General features: G+C 55.9%; 1 protein-coding gene and 1 pseudogene across 4 annotated transcripts in view; both read left to right on the top strand.

Annotated features, from left to right (window-relative positions):
* The first annotated feature begins 4,586 nt into the window (after positions 1-4,586).
* LOC112303731 (keratin, type I cytoskeletal 19-like) overlaps positions 4,587-26,677 on the top strand; it is a 29,461-nt pseudogene continuing 7,370 nt past the window's right edge.
* Positions 13,169-26,677, top strand: part of SRC (SRC proto-oncogene, non-receptor tyrosine kinase) — a 56,963-nt gene continuing 43,454 nt past the window's right edge. For 2 of the 4 annotated variants that reach the window (XM_045194632.3, XM_045194631.3), the window contains exons 1-2: positions 13,169-13,254; positions 13,445-13,544. The gene's annotated coding sequence lies outside the window, so the exon portion shown is untranslated. Of the gene's footprint in view, positions 13,255-13,444; positions 13,545-15,152; positions 15,348-26,677 lie in introns of those variants that run through there. The other 2 variants (XM_024559490.4, XM_024559489.4) reach the window with 1 other exon arrangement.

Genomic DNA, 26,677 nt, shown 5'->3' with positions numbered 1-26,677 from the left:
GGTTGTTCCTGGGAGGATTGACTAGGCAGGGGCCTGAGAAAACTTGCTGGGGTAATTGTCACGTTCTGTATCTTGATATATAGCCATCAAAATTGAATGTTTAAGATGTGAGCATTTCATTGTGTGTAAGTTACACCTTAACAAAAGATATTTCTGTGGGCTAGGTACTAAGCTATGTGCTTTGTACACATTATGTCATTTAACTTGTCAGCAAATCTACCATGAGGTAGATGTTATGGTCACTGCTTTAGAGATGAGAAACTCAGAAAAGTTAATCAACTTGCCTCAGGACACACAGCTAGAAAAATGAGATTAGAACCCAGGCAGGTATGACTCCAAAGCCCATGTCTCAAGCACCCCTTATTCCTCAACAGTCTCTTCCCTATGATTTTACAGGTGAGGAAACTGAGTCCCAGAGAGGGCTGGAGACATGCTCAGTGCCACTTAGCTTTTTGGAATCAGCATCAAACTAGAACCCAGATCTCTTGAGCTTTCTTATTATATCACACATTCTCACTTGGGAAAAGAGGTCAAGCTCACTCCTACTTCTGCCCAGTGGGGCACTGGGAGCTAAAAGTACAATTTTTAAAGAGGTGACTACAGCATTCACGTTACAGGAGACCAAACTCGGGGCATAGATATCCTATGACTTCAAAATGAGAGACCGGGCCCTCCAGCTATCTTTGTAATGCTAGGGCCATTCCAGGTTGGTTTTCTGTGAACCATGGAAGTTCACCACTCACCCTGCCTGTGATTAAACCATGCTACCGCAGGACCCCGCCAGACTCACCTGCTAACCTCTCCCCATGCCTTCTTGGGTAGCAAGATGTCCAAACCCTCCAACATTCAGCAAGCTTCCCTCTGCTTAATCGAAGAGGAGCAAGCATGAGGTTCTTGTCCTTCCATTTACAGCTGGAGTCCTGACAAGAATGAGCATCAAAAACAAAGTCAGCCAATCGCGTTTGGTTTTAACCCACATCCAGTCAGTCGACAATGGTAACAGTGGCTGGCAGGTTCAGCCTATCACGTTGTTTAAAAAGCACTGCTGTCTTTGGGGTTCTTAGGGGGTATCACCTTGGGTTTTGGGCGAATCTGGCTCAAGCCGTGATCTTTTCCTCCCTCAAAAGCTTGGCCCTCTGGAAAAAAAAATACGAATGTCCCAGCTCCCTGAGCCTCTGTCCACTACAGGGAAACTTCATCTTGAAATTTCTTTGTCTTCCCTTTAAAAGTCGCAGAATGTATTCCATGGTCTGCCTTTTCTCTGGAACTGGCAAATGGTGCTGTGAATGAATCACCCTGCTTCTGGGAATATTTTGCTCCAAGAGCTCATGGTGGGGGTGGGGGACAAGTTGATAAACAGCCTCTTGAGGGACCTCTCCTCCCACCGGGTGGCCTGGGGCCTTTGAGTTCACGGAAAGGGACCCTGGCTGACCTTTCTGAGACTGCTGGGTCCAACCTGGTTTTGCAGATGAGGAAACCTAGGCTTTAGCATTCATGGAAGGGGAGTCGTGGGGCAGGGTCAAGGTCACATGAGTGCAATTCATCCCCACTGACCGTGGGCCCCTGGGTTGTGCCTTCATTGCTCTAGGCCTCCGCTTCCTCCTCTGGAAAATGAGAGCAGGAAAAATGATATCCCTGATGGTCCTCAATCAGTTAGGGGCCCTGTGCGTCTGCACGGCTGTCTGGTAGAAACACCAGGTCTGGAATGTGCGGCTTTGCCTCCCAAGCCAGAGAAGCATCAAGCCTGTGGCCCTTCTCGAGGCCCCTGGCGGTTCAGTTCAGTTGAGGTTGGTTCAGCAAACACACCCAAGTCCCCACTCTGTCCAGACCCTGAGCTGGGTGCTGGGGACACCGAGGTGGATGAGATGTGGCCCCTTCCTTGAATCTGTGGGGCCAAGTTGATGCACAGACAATAGGAGACTGGCAAGCCTGGTGATATTATGCCTGAGGAGCATTGGGACTTCAGGGAGGGCCCTTACCCAGCCTGGAGAAGAGTCAGGGAAGGCTTCCTGGAGGAGGTGACACCGCCAGAGGCTTAGCAACCCATGGCACTGATTAAAGGAGGGGATGAGCAAATGGAATTAGACCTTGGGCAGCTCGTTTCTCCACTCTGGGCCCAGCATATACCTGTGGGGGATGGCTGACTCAGATGATGGCCATGGTATCCCCACCCTGCACTTCTGAGGTAGGAAAGGAGTTGATGTTATTTTTTGAGCTCAGAGGGTGTTTGGTCCAGGGGCCAGGAGAGACTCCCCTTGTTCCAACATTTGCGGCCTTGGCCTTCCTCATCTACAACAGGTCCACCATCCTCAGGGAGTATCAGGGTGCCCCGCAGCCCTCTCAGCTCTGGGCAAGTCCCAGTTGGAGCTGAGAGAGGTGACAGTGAGTTACCCTCCCCTCCCCTGACCCCGTGCCCTGTCCTCAGTCCACTGGAGAATTGCAGGCGATGGGGAGCTCTCAGTGCTAACAAAGGGCTTAGGCACCTGCTGGCTGGACAATATCTAAAAGGAAGTTACTATTCTGAAGTATCCATCTCTCTGGCAAACCACTGGAGTCCCTCACACCAGGAGGGTAGGGCAGTGTCTCAGCTCCTGTAGCTGCCCCTGCCTCTCCCTGCCCTTAGCAGCCAGGCTTAGCTCCTGGAAAATGCGAGCCCCCCTTGCTCTCTCCACCTCCTCTTCTCCCATTCCCTCTGGGACCTCCTGTGATCCACCCCCAAGCCCCTGCAACCACACCGCCTGGGGTCAGCTATAGCTGCTGCTCTGTGGCTCAATCCCCTGGACACTTGGTCATCCCTGTCTTCTCTCCTGTGGCCTCCTGGCAACATGAGGCTGACCGAGGAGAACCCCTCCCAGGAAGCTCAGAACCCCTTTGGAGGCCTCTTCCTGTAGCCTTTTCGATGCGAAGGCTCCTTGGGGCTCTATGCAGCTTTCTTCTCATCCTGTACACAATATCCTACTGTGAGCCTCAGTTTCCTCATCAGTGGAATGGGCATAATCGTTCCTTTTCCAAGGGATTGATGAAGGCAATCCCTTCATCAGAACATGAGTTAGTATACATCAGGCACTTAGGGCCTGATGCAGAGCGTGTTCAATAAGTAAGTGTTGGCTGAGTATTGCCAGTGTTTTCAACATCTCCATGGATACGTAATAGGTTTCTCCAACATAAATTGGCCAAAACTGAACTCTTGACTTTTTCCCCCCACAGCAGGCTCCTACCAGGCTTCCCTGTCTCAGTAAATGACAACTCCATCCACTCAAACCGAAAGCCTGGGAATCAATCTTGATTCCACCTCTCTGTACACCCACACTCCCGATCCAAGCGAGGACTGTGGGTGCTTCCTCTAAAGGCATTTGAATCATGCACTCCTCACCACCTCCCTGGCCGGGGCTGAGCCACTTCCACCTGGAGGACTTCCCGGCCTCCTTGCTGGCCTGCCTGCCTCCACCTGCCCCCTTAATCCTCCTCCTTTCAGCTGCCAGCGGGATCTTTCCAAACCATACGAAGGATCACGTCACCCATCCTTGCTCACCATCCACAGAAACTTCTCAGCGCACTTAAGTAAAGATCACGTCCCTCACTGCTGCCCAGGAGGCTCCAGACCCTCTTGTGGGATCTAGCCTCGTCTCCCACCGCTCTCCTTGCACCCAGCGCGCCACCCAGACCTGTGCGAGCCAGGTCTCGCCCCAGGGCCTTTTCCTGAACGCTCTTCCCCCCACATCTTCCTACAGCTACACTTTCATCCTTCAAACTTCAGCTATAAATCATCTCCTCTGAGAAGCCCTCCCGGACCACCTGTCCTTGGTGCTCCCCCCTCGATCCTGTCCCCCACTCACTCGCGTCTTAGCATGTAGCACACACAGTCTGCATTTCTGCATCAACAGCTTTGTCCCCTGCTTTATCAAGCCCCTCTCGCTCCAGCCTGTGACTTCCCCCAAGGTGGGAGCTGGGCATATTTTATTACCCGGGGGTGCACACTGGAGAGTAAATGTTTCATCAGCTCCCTGGGCCTCAGCCAGGCCTCCAGACCTTGGCTCTGCACCTCGGGGAAGTCTCTCACCCTTTCTGGGCCTTGAGTTTGCAGTGCCTGGCAGGTGGAGGGATCTGGCCGGTGAGGGATGACTCCTCCTTGCCCTGGCCCAAGGAGCCGCGGGGAGGGGAGGCTGCCCAGACTGGCCCTTCTCCTGCTGTATACTTCTTGGGCATGTTTCTTCTTGTTGACACAGATAGTGATCTGCAGGTATTGGCCCGTTTGCCGAGTTGAATTGAGTCAAATAGCCCTGTCCCAAGGCCCTGGAAACACAGATGCTGGCGTCTCCAAGTATGAGAAGGCTGCAGGGGAGCCAGTTCAAGGCTCCCCTGATTGGGGATTTAACAATTGGATGATTAAATATATTTAATTATTGGGAGGTAGCTGTGGTGGGAAGTCAAGCACAGATCACGAGCGGCAAGAACCCTGGTTCAAATTCAAGTTGTGGGGAGGTGCTTTCCGGCCAGCTCTGGGCCTTCCCCAGATCCAATCATCTGGATCGGAGACGTCTCAGCCAGGGCCTGTGGCCCCAGGGGGCTGTGAGGCCTGGGCCAGCATGGAGGCTGGGCTCCTTCCGGCTCCACTGGGGATCCCCACCCTGCTGAGGGCCTCCCAGAGCTGGCAGCAGTTTGTGGAGAAGGTGAGGCCAGACTCAGGGCGTGACCTGGGCGGGGCGTCTGGCTCAGTTCCTGGTCTCGAAGCTTGAGCTCCTGTGCTCGCCTCAGGCAGGGCTGGGAGAGGCTTGGCATTGCAAAGAGCCTGGGGAATCCAGGCCTGAGACTCCTGTCCCAACAAGCATGGGGCCTGTTAAGTGCCAAGCCCTGGCCTGGCAGTGCTGGGGCCCAAGAATGACCCAGGCCCAGACTCTACCTGCTGGAGCTCTTGGCTAGTGGCAGGAGTGGGTGGGTTACAATGAGCATTCTTTCTGAGAAGTGTGGATGGTGTCCATGAAGCTTCGACCCAGGCTGGAGGGATAGGGGAGGGACCAAAGAATGAGCAGGATTAACTGGGGAGGAGAGGAAGGGAGAGGGACAACCCCAATGGAGGAAAAGTAGGAGCAAAGGCCTGGTGGTGAGACTGTAGCTCAGGTGGGAAGTGAGCAGCAGCCCAGCTCCAGGGGAAGATGCAGATGCGACTGGAGAGGCTGGCAGAGCCCTTTGTGGCCTCCCAAACATGGGCTTTGGCCTGAGGCCACAGGGGAGCCACGGAAGGACCAGATGTGTTTTGGAAAGAAGAACACAAGGGCTGTTATGGGCTGAATCAGGGACTGAAAACCAGAGGCCAGGCGCTCATGAGGAGGCCTGAATGGTGTCTAGATGAGCCAGGCCCCACCTGCGTGTGGGGAGGAGACAACGGGAAGGAGTGGCTGGGTTGGTAGAGGAAATTTGTCCTGGGTGTGGGGGTGGGGGGAGGCTGGGAATGCCCACTTTCTGGCTAAAGTGAACGAGAGAATGGAGCAGCTCTTTCTAAGCTGGGGACCTAGGAGGGGGGTCAGTTTCAAGGGACAGAGGTTGGGTTCTGCTTAGGATAAGCAGAATATCCTGGGTAGCAGGGTGGGGGTTGGGGGACTATCCTAGGGAAAGGTCTGGAGGATGAGGGACAGATGGGTCCAGAGCTGAGAGAGGCCAGGGCTGGGGGTGTCAGTGAAGCTGGGTGGGTGGTCCCTTCTCAGGCCTTTCCCCCCTGGCGTTCAGAAGCTAGGGAATAGGCTTGGTTAGAAGGACAGGGCAGGGGGGGGGGGGGGTTGGGTAGTGAACAGCCCTGGGGGCATCCTGAAGCCCAAGAAGGACAGAAGTGGGGGAAAGAGGCTCCAGCCTGCCCCTCAGGAGGGACGTTTCTGGGAGGCACGCTAAGACTTATTTGAGGTCTCAGAGGAATGGAGCTCAGGTTGTCTACAGCAGTGACCCGGATGACCCTCCTTTGGTTAGCCTCCCTCCTGCCCTGTCCCCTCCTGTTCCGTCACTGGGGTATGGGATTGCGCCCCAGAGGAGGACTTGTCTCAGGCTCTGCCTCAGGAGAGCCGACCTGAAGTCTTGTTGAAGCTGTGAGACTGGGGGGCTCTCCTGGGCGAGCGCTGGCTGGGTGCTTGGCCCCAAAGCCCTGCCCAGGGCCGAGGAGCGCCCCCCCCCCCCATTACCTGCCTCTGCCCACCCTGGGGAGGGTTTGCGGACATACACTGGGGGAGCCAAGGGGAAGGGGAAGGGGAAGAGCAGGGTCCCGGGACACAGGGGAGAGAACTGGGCACTTTCCCTGGGAGTCTCGCTCTTTCTCATCTGGTGGAGCCAGAAGCAAAATGAACAATAAGATCCCAGGCAGATGCACCTCAAAGGCCAGCGCAGAGTGGGTGGGGAGAGGTCAAGGGCATGACCAGCTCATCCTGGAGGACTTTGGCCCCCAGGAGCCCTGGGTGCTCTGTGACTGGGCCTTGTACTGGGCGTCCAGAACCGCTGGGGACCAAAGACCCACTGTGATCCAGAGTCACAAATAATCTATATTGCTCCCTATTGCCCCAGAAACATGAGCTCACTGTAGACGACTTAACAAATACAGACGAGCACAAAGGAAAAGATGACAAAGGTCATGTGTGATCCCTCAGTCCCTGGGACAACTGCTAGAAACATGGAAGTCTTTATCCTTTTTATTTTTCCTATGCTCACATTTAAAAAAAGAAACAGAAATGGGGTTGTTTTGGTAATACTATCACATTTTAAGTGCCTGACATAACCTGAATTCTTTTCATGGCAAGATGAGTAGATCCACACCGTTCACTTTAAGGCCGTAGTTGTCCACGTTGTTAACGGAGCCTCAGGTCGGCTACACCAGAAGTGATGGACAGTTTACTGAACACCTAGCATGTGCGTGTTGTGCTAATCACCCAACACCCGTAAGCGGTCTGTCTCATTATCTCCGGTTTCCAGCCCAGAAGAGCCAGGGTAAGAGGGGGCAGGTGACTTGCCCGAGGCCACAGAGCTATGGAGGCAGGACTCAAAGCCAGGTCTCCGGAGCTGCTCTTAACCTTGATGTTGGGCCACCGGGTGGGGGCCCTTCCTGGGCCTCTCTATTTGTTTCCACCCAGAAATTCTGCTGATTGGAGACCTATGGATGCATTTTACCAGTTCCTTTCAGAGGAAAACTTTCTGTTCGGGTTGGCAAGACAGGGTCAGGGCGTCCACACCACCCCTTCTGCCCCTTCCCTGGAAGGTCATTGAACCGCTTCCCTTAGCAGCTATGGAGACAACGATGGGTGGAGAGGGGAAGCGACTTGCCCAAGATGCCCCTGCACAGAGGCCGCACCTGACTGGAATCCTGGCTTCCTATTCCCCACCCAAAGCACACGGGATGCACAGAGCATGGGGGTTAGAGGCTCAGCTCCAAAGGACAGGGGCCGTGCCAGTGTTGGCTGCTGCTGCATCTGTCTCCAACCCTGGCACAGGGCCTGCCACGCAGGAGGCATGAATGGATAAAGAGGATAAAGAAGCCCAGACTGGGAGGGAAGACTTCTAAATGGGGCCCAGGTGCGCTGAGGAAGGAACAGCAGAGAGAGGAGCCAGCGGGCCATACTGCGTGCGTAGATGTGGGGCAGCAGGCAGGAGAGAGGGGGTGTTGGAGGTGAGAAAGAGGACTATGAAGGGACTGAGCAGACAAAGGGTCTGGGAGTCTTTGAGTGGCCAGAGTAGACCCATGGAGGCTCCCCCCCCAGCCTTTGGGGCAGTGCCCCAGCCACCCAGAGCCCTGCCTGGGTAATTCCTGAACAGGAACAGAAGGAGGAAGTCGTTTAAGTGACACTCAGCCAGCCAGTGAGTGGGCGGTGGGGCTTGGTTTCATTTCCAGAAGAGTCCTGGAGTTGTTGGGTTCTGCCACCCGCCCCCACCCTGGCCCATCCCCTGCTGCCTTGGCCCTTGGCTCAGGGGGTGGTGAACCCCGAAGACCGGGGCAGCCAGGAAGGAAGCAGTGAGGCCAGAAAGTGGGCAAGTCCCATCGAGTGGAAAAGCCCAGGGAGAGTGGCCCAATATATCTCCTTCTCTGACAGACCAGACTGTGAACTCTGGAGGCTGGTGGCTGCAGCTTCCACATCCTTCCTGCCTGGCAAACTGGTTCCCAGCCATGGCCCAATCTAAATGTCCCTCTGCGGGGAAGCTCCCAAAGAAACCCCTTCCAGAACAAACTTACCCATCGCTCCCTCTCGGAGCTCCCCCAGCATGTAGACTGCACTTACAGACAAATAAAAAGAATACTGTTTATCAAGCTTTTGCAGTGAGCCAGGTGCTGTGCTGGATGCCTCGCAGCCTTGACACCTTCCTGGACCCTCTCGGTGTCACCTACAGTCCACTGCACCCAGTAGCACCAGCAGCATAGTGAAGCTGAGCAAGTTCCCACGGGTGCAGCTGGTGGGGCTATATCTTCTGGATATGGAAGCTCGTGGCTCTCTGTCCCTCCGACTCAGGGTTCTTCAGCACCTGCTTCCTCTTCTGGTTCGAAAGCCCCCAGTGGGCAGGGTCTGCATCCCAGGACAACTGGCCCAGAGGCAGTACGGATCTATGGACAAATCTTTGAACCTTTCCATCTGCCTTCACCATAACGGTGACCCAGCCTGGTGCCTTGTATACAGCAGGCGTTTAACAAATCCCTGTGACATTGAGGAACCTTGATCCTAGTCCAGGCTGCCACACATTTGCAGTGTGACTTTGGGCAAGTCACTTCCATTCCTCTAGTCCTCAGTTTCCCCACCTTTAGAAGGAAATGTTTAGGGATGGCTCTCTTGGCTTCCTGCTTGTCCTCAAATTCTCTTTTGCTTTAGAACAAAAATGGCATATACCCCACAACCAGTTTCCCTTACTATTAGCCTCTTACATGACAACTAATGAACCAATATCAATATTGTAATTAACTAAAGTCCATATTTTATTCAGAGTTTCTTTGTTTTCCCCTAATGTCCGTTTTCTGTCCCAGGATCCCATCCAGGAAGCCACATTGCATTTAATCATCACGTCTCCTTAGTCTCCTCTTGGCTGTGACAATTTCTCAGGCTTGCCTTGCTTTTGATGACCTTGACCATTCTGAGAACTGTCGGCTATTTTGCAGAATGTTTCTCTATTGGAATTGCTTGGTTTTTTTCTCTTGATTACACTGGGCTGACGCGTTCTGGGGAGGGCGACACGGAGGCGAGTGCTATTCTCATCGCAGCATATCACGGGGACACACTGTCTCCGGTAGTGCCCCTTGACCTTGGTCACCTGCTGAGGCGGTGTTTGTCAGGTTTCTCCACTCTGTACAGGTACCCCCGCCCCCATGCTGTCCTCTTTGGCAGGAAGGAAGTCATCACGAGCAGTCCATACCTGACTAGTGGGGAGTTCAGCTCCCCTTCTTGAGGGCAGAGTATACAATGAGCATTTTTTCTTCTTTAACATCTATTTTTTGAAGTACTCCCACAAAACATTGCCTCATTCTGTCTTCCCAACAGGCCTGGGAAACGTGGGAGATGGACACAGCCCATGAGGTGGAGGAGAAGGCTTGGGTTGGGGGGATCGAGAATTAGGCGGGCCTCTGTGGGTCCCACCTCTCTCTCCTGGACGTGAGATATGTGCGGATCGAGGCTCATGGAAATTTTGGGCAGGACAGCACCAGAGAGCCCGAGTTTCAGACTCAGGAGGGCTTGAATTCTGCCTGGGTTTGAATCCGAGGTCCCGCCTGCCCTCCCTGTGGCTTGTCACCTTGCCTCACTTCAGCTCCCTCACCTGTACAACAGGGAAAACCATAGCTCTGATGTGTCGTGCTGGGGAGAACGATTGAGATGCCACACACAGAGCCCCGGAGCAGGGCAGTGCCCAGGAAACTGCACGTAGTGGCTGGGAGCTGTTGCTATGATGGCTATTTTTACAATTATTCTTTGAAGCTCTCCCGTGGTAGGCAGCCTCCTCTCTGCTCAGCAGGTTTCTAACCCTCTCTGATCTGCGGGGTCACCACCCCTACTGCAGATTTCCGCCCTGTCCTCTGCCCTTGGGCCAGGCCAGGCAGATCAAGGGCACGGGCTCCTTTTATCTCTCTTCACAGACACTCTGAGATCTGGCGGAAGGAGGCCTGGGCTGGAGGGGGCCTGGCTCTGCCAGCCAGTGACTCTTGTGACGTTGGGAGAGTGTCACACCTATTTTCCCATAGGCAGTTCTTTTTTTAAAAAAAGTAAAGATTTTATTTATTTACTTTTAGAGAGGTGGGGAGGGAAGGAGAAGGAGAAGGAGAGAAACATTGATGTGAGAGAGAAACATCAATCGGTTGCCTCTCGTCAGCCCTCCGACTGCGGACTGAACTGGGAACCCAGGCATGTGTCTTGACCAGGAAGCTGACCGACGACCTTCTGCTTTTGCAGGACAGAACCCAACCAACACAGCCACACTGGTCAGGGCTAGGCAGGTCTTTTCTGCATATGACACCCCCTGTTTTGTCTCCAGAATCTGGGGGTGGGTAGAAAAATGTTTGGGCTTCCCATCTGTGAATTGGCCCCACAGCCCCAGGTGAGGCTGTGAGATTTCTTCGATCTTGCTCGGCTGTGCCGTGCTCAGTGGTTAATGCTAGCATCTGTATGTGATCATTTGGGCTTCACTTTCTCAGGTGCCCGCTGTCTCCCTCCCTTCCCTGGCGAGTGGGCCGACGCTGGAGAAGCCTGCTGGCAGCTGGCTGCCCCTTCTGGCGGCAGACCTCTGAGGGAGAACCTGCTTACCTGCTGCTCTTGGCCCTGTCTGACTCTCACAGGGCGAGGGATGGAGGCTTCTCTGGCGTCCTGCGTTTCAGGCCTGTGAGCAAATTTGTCCTTGTTTCCTGGAACCTAGGTATGTGGTCACATACTCACACACTGATGTAAGCTGGGACTCTGCCTCAGCTGGTCCCCAGCTGTGGCTGCCATCAGTGAAGAGGCCTGCAGACGGCCTGCCCTTGTCCCGGCATCTGCTTCTCACTCAGCGATAACACATATCCCCAGGCCCTTCTCTGCTCGCAACCCTCCACAGCTCCCCCCTGCCTCCAGCACAGAAGCCAGGCCTGGCTTTTGAGGACCTTCGGGGCTCACCCCTGCCACACTTCCCACGCACCCCCCCACTCTGGTCACCCAATGGGTTGTGCCCCTTTAGCGCTGCTCTGGCTGTAGCTCTGAAGATGGCAGTGTTTTTGGCCTCTGTGCCTTTGCTCATGCTGTTCCCTCTGCCTGGAATAACTTCTCTGCCCATTGTCATCTGAAACCACCTCTTCAGGCTTCTCTTCTCTCCACAGACAGCCTCCTTTCTTCACCAGCCCCCCTACTCCAACACACGCGCTTGGTTAGGGCCCCTCCTCTGGATCTCTCCGGCCCCCTGTGCTTGCCACATCACTGCCTAGGACGCTGGTCACGCTTCCCGGCTCCTCCGGGCTGTGAGCAACTGCAGGCAGAGACCATGTCCGGTTTGTTTACTGCTGCTGTATCCCTAGCACAGGCCCTGGCACACAGGAGATGCTCAGTGGGTGCTGACTGACCAGAAGAAGAAAGAGTAAGGCTTAGTCCGAGGCTTGGGGGCGGGGAGAGTTCCAGGCAGAGGGACCAGCCAGTGCAGAGGCCTCAGGATAGGCGCTGCTCTGGCTGAGTGACAGCACAGAGGCTGGCCTGACTGAGCGGGGAAGGTGATAGGGCTGCAAGGGAGGCCTGAGAGGCTGGGAGGGGCCAGGTCAGTGATGCACTCACGAGCCAGACCTCTCTCTGTCAGCCACAAGTGCAATGCCTTGGAGGTGGCAAGCCCACTCCATAGCCCCAAGCTAGAGCCTGCACATTCTTCCAGTCTGGCCTACAGCCCTGAGCCAGGTGGCTGTGAACACACAACTCACAGCGAATCATCTGCCATCTGCAGAATGGCAGGGCTGGTCTGGAATTTGCCGCTGAGTGCCTGTGATGGGTCCAGCCTTTGGTCACCGTTCTGAGGGCTTGGGGGTGACCACAGCAAACAGACCACCGCCAGACCAGAGCCCCCAGGGCACTGGGCGAGGGGCAGGCAGCGCCCCTGGTTCGATGTCATGGGAACATGCTTGCCAAAGGGTCTGCTGCCAGGTGTGGGGTCAGGCCTCACTGCCCCCTCTCCGTTCTGCCCTCAGGCATGGCTTTGACCCAGGTGGGGGGAAGGAGGGAAGAGGCTTCTAGAGACAGATGACCGTGTACAACAGGTGTTCACCATCCCAACAATGTTGACATTAATACCTGTCACCTCCTGGGTGCTCTGGGTTGGGCAATTGTCCTTCCTGGTGTTCCAGGCTGGCACGGGGCTGTGTACCCCATTGGCGGTCCACAAGTGTTCGCTATCTGTTAATGACGATGAGTGATTCGCAGGTACTAAGCAATGAGTTGCTATTTTACTAACAATGTTTTAAGCAAAATATGCAGAAAGAGTCACTTATTTATCAGGCCAGACCACCAACTCTTGCATCTGCGTCATCCTGGGAGTTAGTGGGGTTGGTGCCCCACTTTATTGATGAGTAAACTGAGGCTCAGAGAGGGCAGGGTAACACAATCAATGAATGAAAGAGTTGGAACTTGAACTCTTGTATGTGGATCCCTAGTCAGTGTGTTTTCCCCGGCTGGCTGGGCAGCATCTGCTCTGTGTTGGGCATGGGCCAGGCCATAGGCCCTGCATTCAGGGTGAGGACAGGCACACCCTGAATGGACAGGGGCCCCTTGAATGGATGGGGTGCGCCTCCATCAGGGGTTTTGCAGGAAGCATGTCCTGGAGGACGCGGCATTTACTCAGGACCTTGATGGACAGGGGAGGGTTGGGAAGCTAGAGATAGGGGGTGAGCATTCCTGGCAGGGCAAAGGCCTAGAGGGATGGTTGAAAATAATGAGTATTTCCAAGGTTCAATAATAAAACCATTGTGCTGGCCACATCCTCCTGGAGCGCCTCCTGAGAGCCTCGGCAGCTGAGATAAGCCCGTGGGGCCAGCCGTGGCTCCAGATAGAAGGCTGCATCTGTGCTTGCAGAGCCGAGACTTGTGCAGAGACTTGGCCCCCGCTGCTCCCGGACAGTGCCAGGGGGATGAATGATAACGAGGGCGCACACACACTGAGCTCATAGCACCTCATTTCATCCTATGTGAGTCTTCTGAGGGAAGCACCGTGTATAGCCCATTTTGCAGGCTGGCATACCGAGGCTCAGAGAAATGGCAGGCTCAAGGTCACATATTCAAGAAGTGGTGGAGTTGGGACTTGAACTCAGGTATGTGGGCCCAATGTCTCTGCTTTTAAGCCCTCTGTCATCCCTGCTCTAGGAGCCTGGGACTTTCGGTTGAACTCCTGGGCATAGATCTAGTGATGTGCTGGCAAATATGTAACAACCAGCTCGCTGGAAGGAAAAAAACCTTGATCTGCAGTGTTTGCCAATTTCCAAGGTGTAAATACTCCCACAGAAGCTGATATCCAGCTACGGATCATGGAAGCTCAAGCCGGGAAAAGGTGAACACAGTCTGCTCCTTTAAGTGGTAGGAGCCAGCTCCAGCACACCGCTGGGTGAGTATCTCCTACCTAGCGCAGTGCGGCCTGTTAAGACCTTCTGACATGTCTGTAGAGTGAATAAGGGTTGAGAAACCTGCTTCTCCAGCCAGGGGCCTGCCCAGAATCCTGGGAAGCTGAGGTTAATCTTTAAGCCAGCCTTGCAAGCCCGTCAGCCATTTCACCGGGTGAGGATGGCCTGCTTTGCTGCCGACTGGCTTTGGGACTTCCAGCAGCCCCTCCCCCCACCCTTGGTTTACCGAGCATCGTTCACTGAGCACAACCTCGAACGCCCTCATACCTTTGGTTTTAATCTCCCCGGGAACCCTCTGTGACCATGTTCACTCCTGTGACTTGTACAAGGTGCAGCGGCAGGCAAGCAGCCCACATGTGAACCCAGAGAAGACTGGCCCAAGGCATCGCTCCTCCTGGGTCTCCTGGATGCTATTTTATACCTCCCATGTGCTAGGGTTCTCGTCCTAGCTCCTCTCAGGCAGCGTCCAGGCCTGGTGCCCTTTGCCCTGCTGGGCCTTAGTTTCCCGTGGGTGAAATGGGAGAACTTTCAGAGAAGGAAAGCGGAGGCAGGTGTGGCATTTAAAGCTGGATTCAGGCCATCCTTCCGTGGCGCCATGATTCCAGGAGGACAGGGGACGAACCGAGGGTGGTGGGGTGCTTACTCCCAGTGGGGCAGCCTGGGGCAGGAGGTGGTGGCGTTACCTGGGAGACCTGAGTGAGGGGGAACCCCCACCCCACTCCTCTCCCAAGGTGGGGTCAGAGAGTGGTGGTGGGAGGCCTGTGGCTGAAGCAGCCTTTCCTCAATGCCCACTCCTTGGAGCTACTCTGGGCCCCGCATCCCGATGTTCTTTGCCTCTTTATTCACTTAAAAGGACAACTGTCTCTAAATGCCCATTTCAGCCCCTCCTCAGCAATAATATCCAGATCTCGATGACTTTGATGGGCTGCCTTAGTTACTTTGAAAAAACACATTAAAATGAACACGTATCTATTAAAATAAATGTTTCTCTTCCCCACACTGTCCCTCAGGCTCCAGTCCCCACTTTGGGAAACTAACGTCCAGGCTAGGGTCCAACCCAAGGTCCTCGTAGGTGACCCCCTTTCCCATGCCTCAGTTTTCTTGTCTGAATAATGGAGGTAATTACTCCCTAGCCCAGCTGACTGTTAGATCCTAAAGTCTACCAGAGCCAGTTCATACTGCGCCTGGAAAGGAGTGAGTGCTCCATTAGTGCTGATGTTATTATTACTATTACTAATAATTGCAGGAGAGGTGGATTTGGAGTAAATAGGGTGGGCGGGTTGGGGAGTTAGGGCATTTTGGCTTGAGGACTGATAGGGGTCCCCCAGGTGGGGCTCTCTAACCCAGCTAGGTGGAGGGCGGGGCTCCTGCACCCGGTGCCTCTTTCCCCCAATCCCCGGCCACGCCAGGACCTCGGAATTGTGTGTTGGGGGCCGCGCGCGGGTCTCTTCCGAGTCACCGGCAGGGAATCTGTCCCCTCGCTCTTCCTCCTTCCTCCTCCTCCCGGAGGCCTGCCGGGGCCCCTCCTTCCTGCTCGGGCTCTCCCTCCCTCCTGTTCCCTCCCTCCCCGGGCCACCGCCTCCTCCTCCTCCTCCTCCTCTGCCACTACCTCCTCCTCCTCCTCCTCCTCCTCCCTTTCTCTCTCGATCTGTCTTTCCCCGCCCGGAATCCATTCCGGCCTGGGAGCCGGAGCGGCCTGGCCGCTGTCTCCTCTACCCCCTGGCCATCCCGCGGTCCGCCCTCCTGTGCGCCTGGCTGTTGGTGCGCCCGCCTGCTCGCCCGCCCAGGTGAGCGCCCCCTGTCCCTTCGCGGGCCCCCTGTCCCGGGCGGCGTTGGGGAGCTCCAGCCAGGGGACCACCCTGGCGTCAGATCGCTGGGCCGCAGGGGCTCCTGTCCACCTCTCCAACCCCCAGCTCCCCCGGGCCGAGCCTTGATCCCGGAGCGCTGGGCGGGCGCACGGGGTTTTGCCCAGCGCGGCCTTTTGTTGTGATGCTGCGGGGGGGGGGGGGGGGGGGGGGGGGCTGGGCATGGGGGCGTGGGGGTAGGGGGTCCTTTCCGCGCGGGGACCCCCCTCCGGCTCTCCCATCCCCTCCGATCCCCCTGAGAGTAGCCAGCCCAGCCCAAACCCTCAGGCCGGGTCTAGGCCAAATCTGAAATCTGATCCAGTCGGCGCCACCTCTGGCCGTGGAAGCCCGGCCTGGTGCCCCCAGCCTGGGAGGGGAGGTGGAGAGGGGTCCCGCAGGACCCAGGCCTGAGGGAACTGGTGTGAGGACGCACGGCAGGGCACCAGAACCTCTGTCCTCGTGGGGCTTTGGGTAGGGCCTGGTGCCACTGGCCTGGAAGGGGCTGGCCCACACTGTGCTTGGTCCCTCCTGCCCACAACCCCCAGGCTCACCCCTGGGTAGGCCCAGCTACCTACCTGCTCGAAAGTTGGCAAAAGTTTTGGGTTTTCACCACCAGGCTGGGTCCACCTCCCTGCCTGGACTGGGGTTGGGGGCAAGTGTCCCTGCTGTGTGTCCGACAACTGCCTGCCCTCTCTGAGCTGGGAGCTGGGGGACTTCGTCAGTGGCAGGTGGGCCTGGCTGGGGCTTGGGGGCTGGTGGAAGGGTGGGGGTGAACAAAAGGAGCTCACCCGTGGGGTATCATCATTTCAGCCTCTGGGGCCTTCATGCCAACGTGAGTGTGGGCAGAGCTTGTGTAGCCTTGGGTGAGGCTTTCTGAGCTTCAGGGACTGTACAATTGGAGCAGTGGTCCCCGGGTGACCTGGAGTGAGTCTAGGCCCAGCCACAGTGAGTGGGGATCAGACTTGGTTTCAGCAGTGAGCCGGTCTGGTCCTGTTGCTGACCGTTTTCTCAGCCTCCTGGCTGGGGAGACAAGACACCTAGGCTTCTCAACTCACTGGGTGACGTGGGCCAAGGGACTGTCCTCTGAGACCCCATATGTGGAGTGGGAATCCTCAGGGAAAGAATGTATGTATTTCTGCATGTAGGGGCTTCGCATGTAGTAGGTGCCTAATCAGTGAGCGCTTCCCTGGATGAATTGCCTACACTGGGTGGGCGGTGAGGTTGCTGGCCCTGGTGGGGCTCATCTCCAGAAGAAGATGCATTGGCGCTGGAAAAGCCACCTTGGAACTCCTTCAGAAAGAAATGGCTCCAGCATAGCCCTGCCACCCAGCAGCCATGTGACCTTTGGCAACTTGCTACTCCAGACTCTGGCCGCAGTTTTAAAATGCACCAATGAGAATGACAGGTGCTTACATTTCCTGTGCATCTCAGGCACCCTCAGACTCTTGTTTATCCTTATTTTGCTGATGGAGAAGCGGAGGTGCAGGGAGGGGAAGTGACTTGACTAAGGCCATACAGTTTGAAGCTGGAACTAGAACCTAGACCTCAGAGACTCTAGTCCGGCTGCCCTTGCACCCCTCCAGTGTTGGGGGGCAGGGTTTTCCCAGTATGGGGCCCAGCACATGGTTGGAAAAGACTATACTGATGAGTGATTGCACGGGAGCCACGAGGCCGTTTTGGTGATGTGGTGGTGTGGTGTGCCTCGGTGATGTGGTCTTTCCATCCAGGGAAGTGATTTATAGTGTGTCACCTCTCGCAGCTGCTTGCCTGCCTGCCTGCCCGCCCGCCCGTCTGCCCAGGTCCTCCTGAGTGGGCCTTGGGACTTTGCTCCTGAAGGTCCCTGCCAGGGGTGCCCTCTCTATGAGCTGCTTATCTGATCTTGCTCTTTAAGGCTTGGCTTAAGGCCCACCTCTCCCAGGAAGGCCCTCCTCCACGCCCCTACCCCCACCCCCACCCCCAGCTTTCTCCCCCTCTACCCTAGCCTCTTCCTGGAGCACGAATTCTCCTTAACTCAGTCAGTTACTGCCTTTGCTTCTTCCCTGATTGTGCACCGGGAGCCAGGGAGGAGATGATAGTTTAGCGACCTGCTAACAGAAACCCCCCTCCCCAATCTCCCTGGTCCTCACTTGACCCTGTGTTCCCAAACCTGCCTAGATACAAGCATCCATGCATGACCTTTGAGCGCTAGGAACTTATTTTTGAAAAATATTTTATTTATTTATTTCTAGAGAGAAGGGAAAGGAGAAAGAGAGGAGAGAAACATCAGTGTGTGGTTGCCTGTCCCATGCCCCCTACTGGGGACCTGGCCTGCAATCCAGGCATGTGCCCTGACTGGGAATTGAACCAGCGACCCTTTGGTTCATAGGCCAGCACCCAGTCCACTGAGCCACGCCAGCCAGGGCTGTACTAGGAACTTTTCACTCAGCCTGAGCAGTGTAGTGATGGGGTGAGCAGTGGGAGCTGTCAGGAGGCATCAGGAGGCTTCCAGGAGGTGGCGCTGAGGGGAGCAGCTGTTCGCAGAACAGAGAAGGGGACAGGGTGCTCTTTCTTCCCTTCTGCTGAGACACTTCCCGGAGCCCCTGGCATTGTTGGCCTGGGTGAGTCCTTGCTGGGGAATTGTGAACAGATCCCTGGCTTCCCAGAAATTTGGGTCTAGAGGGTGAGCCAAATAGCAAACAAGTTGCCAAATAAATGGGTATATAATCACAGATGAGATAAGGGCTCAGAGAAGGAGGTGTGGGATAGGTGGAATCTTGAAGGAAGCGGAGGAGTTGGCCAGGCATGGAGCTAGGGAAAGGGCTGCCGGCCAATGGGAGCTGCATGTGCAAAGGCCGTGAGGTTGAGGAGTATGTGCTGTTGAGGAGCAATAATGGGAAAGCCTGTGAGTCTGGAGGACAGAGTTAGGGGGCTTGGGTGAGAGGTGAAATGAGGGGTGTTGGCAGGGCTGTAACATGTGGGGCTGGGTGGGCCGTGAGGAGGACTGTGGCCTTCACTTCACACAGGGGGCTTATTGGTGACCCCTGTATGAACAGCTCCGTGCTGGAGGCCAGGGGTACAGAGCTGGCCGAGGAATCTGGTAGAACTAGATCTGTGGGCTGGACTCCAAGTATTCTGTGGGGGCCTAGATCAGGTGTCAAGAGGAGGAGGAGGCATTGGAGGCTGGGCTTTGAAAGTGGAGTAGGAGTTCACTAGCAGGAAAGCAGAAGAGGGTGAGAGCCAGGGCTTGGGGAGGTGCCATGCAGGGTGGCTGGAAGCTGGGAGTGAGGAGGGGGGCAGGGAGGGGGTCCGCAGAGACCGAAGGTATGGGAAGGGCTCAGGAGTCAGACAGGTCAGCGTTCAAGTTCTGACCGTCTTCACTTGCTGTGAGTCTTTGGGTCCTTCATCATATCTGTCTGAGACATAGTTTCCTTGTCTTGAAAATGGGGACAATGAATGTCTCCGCATCACGTGAGGGCTGATGGAGGGCTGCATGCCCAGTGCCTGGCACCAGTAGGCACTCAGCAGATGGGACTGGGGGCAGGTGCTGTCCCCATGGGTCTCGTCTCGCCTGGCCAGCCGTGTGGTAAAGGCTCTGAGTGGGCTCTCTGACAGTTTGAGGGTGCTGGTCTGGGTAGCACTGGCCCAGGGGAGGATGTGGGCAGCCAAGGCCAAGTGTGTACTGGGTGACTTTATTTTTGCCCTGCCCTCTCTGTGTGAGGAGACTGTGCTGGGGAGGTGGGTCTAGCTCTTCCCAGCTTCCTGAAAGCCTGCCTTAGTTGAAGTTGGTCCATTTTCCAGATGTAAATGGACCCAGAGAGGAGAAGCCACTTGACTGGTGTCTCCCAATTGCCCAGTGACAGGGCTAAACCTAGGCTGTAGGGCCCTGGACTCCTAGTCCAGACCTGGGAGCTTCCAGGAGCCTCCAGGAGCCTTGCATGTCCCTGTAGGCCTTGGAACCACATCAGAGCGCCTCCAGCCCCCTGCTTTGGGTCGTTTGACTAGAGCCTCATTTCCTGCCCCTGTCGTGTGGTCCCCCACACCTCTATCTCCCTGTGGGTTCCCATAGCCCTCTACTTCCCTCCCATGTTCCCCACCCCCTTATCTCCATGGTATACTGTTCTGGTTTCCACTTGAGCCCCAGAGGGAGGCACTTCCTCTGGGGCACCTCAGTTCCCTCATCTCTGAAGTGGGATAATATGAGTCATGGCTCCCACGATGCCCCAGGAGGACTGAGACAAAGCACTTGGTGCATTAACTTGGTACACAGGGGTGGGGAAGAACCAGACACACACTCTGGTCCTTCTTCCTCTGGCAGCTGACACCCCCTTCCTGTGAGTCAGTTTGGAACCTGTGTAATGGGCGTAAGGTTTGCACCTAGTGGGAACAAGGGGAGAATGGAGTGAGACTGTTCCTTAGTGGCCGGTGGCTGGCTCTGCATCCCTGTTCTGGGGGAGGGTGGTCCGGTAGATACCTGCCCTGTGTTCAAGACCCTGTTCCAGCTGAACGCCCTCAGGCAAATTACATAGCCTGGCTGAACCTCAGCCTTTGCACCTCTCCCTTTGAAGATTAAATCAGCTAACGCAGCTTGATTCTACTGGATACTCAGGAAATGTTAAGTATTTTTTCTCCCTTCTCCTCCCTCATGGGGGCTCACATATCCAGTATTGGGATAGCCTGGGGCTCAAATTCTCTAGACCCAGATTGCAATGTTGAGAAACATTCTGAGGTCCAGCCTTGGCTTCACAGGACGGAGTGCTGTGATGGATTAGTAATGTCTGCCTTGGGCAGAGGATTAGAGAGCATCCTGTGTGTGCCATAAATTTGTTATTCCTGATTTATTCTGACCTTCTCTTCACATGGGGGAAATGAGGCCAGAAAGACCCAGGACACATTTTCAAAGCTGGGAGAAAATGCACGTCCCTTGCCTTTTGATCCTGGGCTCTCCCCACCCAGCCAGCCTGCACCTGCCCACAGTACAGCCAGGGAGGGGCGGAGTCAAGGGGTCAGGGACTGGGGAGGATCCTAGCACTGGAAGCTAGAGCCTCCATTTCCTCCAGCCTGGGCCCCAGCTCCTACCCTCCCCCTGGAAACACCCAGAGAAATTCCAGAATAAAATGAGAAGCCAGAGGGAAGGAGAACTGGATGATCTCGGCCAAGTCCCTTCCCGCTCTGGTCCTCATCTGGTCCTCATCTGTACGGTGCTGAGGCCCCTGCCCTCACTGAGGCTCTGTGCTGGGGACCCTAGCAGCGGCCTTCTCCAGGGGTAGGCCCGGCCGAGTCCTCTTCTTTGATGCCCACTCTGGGGCTGTTGAGAAACCGGGTAATGGGTTCTTTGAACCCTCAAGCTCCCAGGGCTGGGGGATGGAAGTTGGGGTCGGGTGGTGTCGGGCAGCTCAGCTTCCACGTTCAGGGCTGATTATCTTCTCCTGCACTGTTTTGTGTGAGTCCGTGGCCTTGACTTTTACTGTTTGATGTCAGTGTCTTCATGTTGTGCTCCCCCAGCCTGGTCATAGCAAGGTAACCCATTCTGTCCCATGGGGTGGGCAGAACTTTTGTTCCTGTTACATAGAGGAGGAAACAGGCTCAGAGAGGCCAAGGGCTGGGGCTCTGGTCACCCAGCACGGTGCAGTGTGAGCCCAGACTTCTAGCTTCTTGGTGGTTTGTGACACCAGATTCCCACTGAGCATGTACCAGCTTGGCTGAAATGTTTCCCCAGGTGAGGGTGGGTGTGTTGCTAGGAGCAGGTATCCTGACTCTTGGGGCTTCCAGCTCTGGCTGGTGGATCCCCACTGGATATGGAGTACTCTGATCTTCAGGGAGCCCTCCCATCTCAGGATTGGCATATCAGGGTGCTCAGTGAGTGGTCGTGGCATAAAGGGAGTTTGGAACTAGCAAGGCCTTTGGAGCTGGTTGGATCCAGGTTCAGATCCTGGTTCTGCCACTTATTTGCTGTGTCTGATTATGGGGGAGTGATTGCTTTGAGCCTTAGTCTCCCCATTTGTGAAGTGGGGGTGACAGTACCAGCACCAGCTTTGCCAGGCGGTGAGACAGTCAGATGAGCTAGCTTGTGTCTGCTCTGGTGCAGGGCCTGTGCACAGTAAGTGCTTAGTGTTTCTGAGTGCTTGTGATTATGAAGGTGACCTCCTGACAAGGTGGAAATGCTTGGCCTCTGCAGGCCAGTAGATCCCAAGGACTGAGCCTGGATACCTCTGTCCATGGGGGCTTGTCCTAGGGGGCGGGGCAGAGGGAAGGTTAACTAGAAACAGACAAGTTCAGTGGCTGGATCTGTTGGAAGCCACCAGCTCCATCCAGCCTCTCTGAGCCCAGCTCCCGCCTCAGCCCTTACCCACCTGTGACTTTTCAAGGCCTCCCAGTGCCTGCGTCTGTAGCATTCAATACTCCTCCCCCTCCCCGCACTGAATGTGCCCATCTCTCCCAAGGGGCCACTGATTGAGTACTGGGTACTTTGCATCTTTGCTCTCTTGGCCTGGGAGGAGGCTGAGGCCCTGAGACAGATCAGGATGGGCCCAGGCTCCATAGTTAGGGCTCCTAGAGGTGCTGCTGGTCTGGGCCAGAGCTCTGCCCTGTGCCCTCCCCCCAACATCTTCCACATTTCCCTTTCCCGCACGTGACCTTGACCCTTTAGCCTTTCTGGACCTCTGGCTGTCTTCCTGCTTGTCCTGAGAGGTCTAGCCTCCAGGCCTTTGCCTCTGGGGTCCCACAGCCTGTGTGCCTTTCCTCTCAGTGCCCTGCTAGTGGCTCAGCTGCCTCTGCCTCCAGCAATTACTGACCACACTCTGCCCCGACCTGGGTCCGCACTTCCCTCCTCTGCCCCTGCATTGCCCCTTCTCTGCCCTCCCTCATGGCTCTGACACGCTGTGTGTGTGAGATGGCAAGCCATAGGGTTCCTTGGCTTCTGCGGGAGTGCAGCGATAATCCTCACTCTGAAGGGTGCCTTGCTTTAGAGTTTAAAAAGCATTTTCCAGTCACCTCTGAGTATCCGCAAGCAGGGCTGAGAGGGAGATAGAACCGTCATAACAACCTTCACCTGGCAGGTGAGGAAACCAAGGCCCCAAGTCAGGGTCCTGCCAGGTGTCCTCTGTGCTGGGACAGATGGAACCAAACCTTCTGCTCCCACCCCGTGAGCCCCAGCCTCCCCAGGCAGGAACCCCTCTCTCAGTCTCAGGAAGCCTCAAACTGTTGTCAAAAGGAGGGTCTGGAGGTTCAGAGAGGTGAACCGACTTGCCTGAGGTCACGTAGCCTGGAAGCCTGGTAGAGCTGGGAGGGTTCCTTGTAGGCATTCAAGAGGCAGGCTGTGCCCACAACCACACTGCTCCCAGTGCAGAATCAGATGCTACCTCCCTCCCCCACCCCCCCGTCCCCCACCCCTCCAAGGAACAGCCCTGGGTGCTTTCACTAGTCATTGAACGCCTGGGGCCGACCCTCACAGCACAGCCTCCTCACGAGGCAGCATGCCAGCTCCAAGTCACCAAAGGGGAAACTGAGGCTCAGGAAGCAAAGAGGCCTGCCCAAGGTCACCCAGTGCATGGATTTGGACCCAGAGCCTCCCTAGCACTGCAGGCCTGCCCCACCTCCTCCAGGCTGAGTCCTTCTGTGCCTCCAGCCTGACCCCCAGCCAGGCTTCCAGCCCCTCTTGGCATTTCTCTCGGGGTAGTGCGAAGGCCAGGAGACTTCCGGTAAGCCACCCGGCTCCTAACCCCAGGGTCTTCTCCTCTGCCTCCAGCTGCCGCCATCCACTAGCTGTGAGGCTTAGTCAGTCAGTTCACCGTGCTGTGCCTCAGTCTCCCCATCTGAAAAATGGGCTTCCTGGCAGTCTCCACACCATGCGCTTGTTCTGGGAATCAAGTGAGGTATTGTGCAAGACCCTCTCAGCAATACCAACGTGTAGTAAGCGCTCCTACATGTTAGTTGTTATTTTATTAAAATTTGTATCAACCCAAAGAGGAATGGAATGGCAACCCCGTTCTCCAGCTAGGAAAACTGAGATTCAGAAAAAGGGAAGAGAGGCCACAGGCCACAGGAGGTATCACAGCCAGAGGTTCCTGGGGCACACCCCACTCTCCAGATGGGGAGACTATCCCCTTCCAGGACTTAGTTTTCTCATCATCTGTGCATTTTGTCAAGGAGACGGTTTCATCACGTTGTACCAGTGGCTCCTCACTCAGTAGCACCCTAGGGTGGGGGTTGGGGGACTTAGTGGCTCTTGTTGTACCTGGGTGGATGGGACCGTGCCCTGTGTACTTTGTCCCCAAGTCCCTGAGGCTGGGCCTGGTTAGGAGGCTGAACTAGGCCCCACTGGGCCTCTGGGTGCCCTGTGGCTGCTGGCACCCAGGTAGGTGGCCTACCGTGTCACCTGGTCCACCTGCCTCCTCTGCTGTGTACCTTGGGCAAATGGCCTGTCTTTTTGAGCCTCAGTTTCCTCATCTATGAGATGGGTGCAGCAATCTTTCCCTCGGGGGGAGGTTGAGAAGGCTTGATAAGCTCATTCTGCTCAAATGCCTGCCGATGCCAGGCAGTGGTCAGGGTTCGAGGTTGGCAGGGTTCTGATGAGAAGAAGGGGACTAGCAGTCCAGGCAGAGGACCCACGTGAGCGAAGGCCTGGAGGTGGGACAGTTTAGGGAGCGCCCTGTAGTTAGGTGGAGGTGAGTGGGAGAGGACCCTCCACCTTCTGGCATTTGGCCTGACCCTGAGGGAAGTGGTCAGGGTATCAGTGCCTGTGGCAGTGAGGTTGACCTCCCTGCCCTCCAAACTGTAGATTTCCTTTCTATCCTTGTGAGTGGCCACCTGCCGTCCCCACCCCCATCCCTGCCAGGTGTTCCCGAAGGCCCTGGAACCAGATGAGCCACAGTTCTATTTGGGGACAATTCTGCTGTTCCCATTTCTTTCCTGTGCCCTAGTTTTAGAAACGACGTGGGTTTGGTTACCAGTTGGCCATTTGCAGAGGCCCCCCCACTCTGCCCATACCTTAGGTCTGTGGGCGAAACAGGACTCAGCACTGCCACGGGCAGTTGATCCTGGCCTCTGCCCCTGGGTTCTCAGGGCAGGGAGTTGGCAGCTGGACTCAAGATTACCTGCTGGTGACCTCTGGTCCTTCTGCTGGGTACTGGGGATCCCAGAGGTGCACTCTGGGAGTAGCCTGCCCTGTGGGGAGCCTGGCACAGATGCTGATCATTGCCCTGCCATGGGTAGGTGCCGAATGAACAGTGGCAGTCCATTACAATGCCAGAAGGGCTTCCCAAAAGAGGTGATATCTGGCCTGAGATTTAAAAGGTGAGCTGGAGCTCAGGAGGTGAAAGGAAGAGTGAGGGCTTGCTAGGGAGGCCGGGCAGCAGGGGCCAAGATCTGGAGCAGGAACAAGTCTGGAATGTGCAGGCACAGCCTGGGGAGTGGGGTGCAGTTAGAAGATGACTAGGTTGATCAGGCGAGGCCTGAAGCCCTTGCCAGGGCTGCTGGGAGCAGGCCAGGCCTCCTGCTGAGGCCCCCTGCTGCAGGTGTGAAGAGAGGACAAAGAGGAGGATCAGACTGGGCTCAGATGCTCAGTTACTGTTGCCAAGTGAAGGCAGCCCACAGAGGGATCAAGAACCCCCACTTGGGCCCTGGCTGCTGTGGTTCAGTGGATTGAGTGCTGGCTGCAAACTGGAGGGTGGCTGGTGCGATTCCTGGTCGGGGTGCATGCCTGGGTTATGGGCCAGGTCCCCCATGGGGAGTGAGAGGCAACCACACACTGATGTTTCTCTCCCTCTCTTTCTCCTTCCCTTCCCTCTAAAAATAAATAAATAAATAAATAAATAAATAAATAAATAAATAAATAAAATCTTTAAATAAAAGAATAGGATTAAAAAAAAAAGAACCCCCACTTGGGGCAGAAGGTAGGGGCTGGTCTGGGGCTTTGGAGGGAGTGGGTCAGGGAAGACTTCCTGGAGGAAGTAGTACCTGTGACCTACCTGGAAGGATGGGATGATTCTCTGAGGGGAGGTGGAGCTTGAGCAAGGGCCTGATGGCACGGCAGGAGCAGCTCCTGTGGTTGGAGCTTGGAGGAGTGGTAGGGATTTGACCTGAGTGGTGACCAGTGCCATCAGTGGAGGGCCTTGAGGGCCTGTGGGGCCTGCGGGGCGTCTGCATGCTCTCCGGGGGCAGCGAGGAGAGACTCCTGGGTAGGACTGATTTATCTGGCACGGTGGGTCAGGTAGCCGCCCCACTGGCAGTATGGCTTTGGTGAGGTGGCTGTGGTGGCTGTGCGGAGAGCTGACAGATGGGCCTAGAAAGAAGGTGGGTGCCAGCCAGCCAGGCACATGGCAGGTCTGGGATTGCAGGGGGAACAGTGGGGTGAGGGTGGGCTGCCTCTCCCTGCTGGTGTGTCTGCCGGTATATTTTTTCCCCACAGATTCCTGGCCTGGCAGGAAGTGCTGGGGACTTGTTGGGGCTTGGCTGGCGGATTCCAAAAGTGCCTGGGATGTGGGCTGGGCGTGGGACAGGGGCGCTGGGTTTGGGCTCAGCCTCCTTCCCTTGTTAGGTAACCTTACCAGGGCAAGGGTCTCCCTGTTAGGGTGAAGGGCTAGGCATGGTTGCCCACTCGTGCCTCCAGAAAGGCCCCTCTACCCTCTCGAACCCGCAGGGTTTGTACTCCAGACAAGGTGAGTTGAAAGCTGTAGTTGAAGACTCTGGTGCCAGGTAGGCCTGGATTTGAATCCCAGGTTTGTTCTTTGCTGGTTGGGAGATCTTGGCCAAGGAACTTTGCCCTTCTGGGCCTCAGTTTCCCCATCTGCAGAAGTGGGGGGTCACCCCAGAGCCTTGCTCCTAGGGCTCCCAGGGAGGATTATTGAGATTTTTGAGGGCTGTGCCCAGTACCATGCCAGCTCCCATGATTGGGCTTTGAAACTATCAGTCCAGCTTATTGGGGGTTCTGGGACTTGCTGGGCAGCTGAGGGCGGCTTCCTCTCTGCCCCAGGCTCTCAGCACAGAGGACAAAGCCCCTTTGTGGTGGGACAGATGGAGCCTGGAAGTCCCCCCTCTCCCCTGCTTCGGGACTAGAGGGCTGCCTGCCCCTCCTCCTCACCCAGTTCTCCCCAGGGAAAGGAGCTTCCTCAGAATGAGAGGATGGGAAATGAAAGTTGGGCTGTGCAGGAGGTATGGCCAGGCTGGCTGCAGCTGCTCAGGCCAGAGCCTGGCTGGTGAACTTGGGAAGGCCATTCCCTTCTCTGGGTCACCTTCTCAGGGCCACGGGCATCTCTGGCAAGTCTCAGGCCATTGTGTGCCCATCTGCCCATCCATCC

Source organism: Desmodus rotundus, chromosome 6 (genome assembly GCF_022682495.2).
Source record: "Desmodus rotundus isolate HL8 chromosome 6, HLdesRot8A.1, whole genome shotgun sequence".
Lineage (NCBI taxonomy): Eukaryota > Metazoa > Chordata > Mammalia > Chiroptera > Phyllostomidae > Desmodus > Desmodus rotundus.
This window is presented reverse-complemented; position numbering and strand designations above follow the sequence as displayed.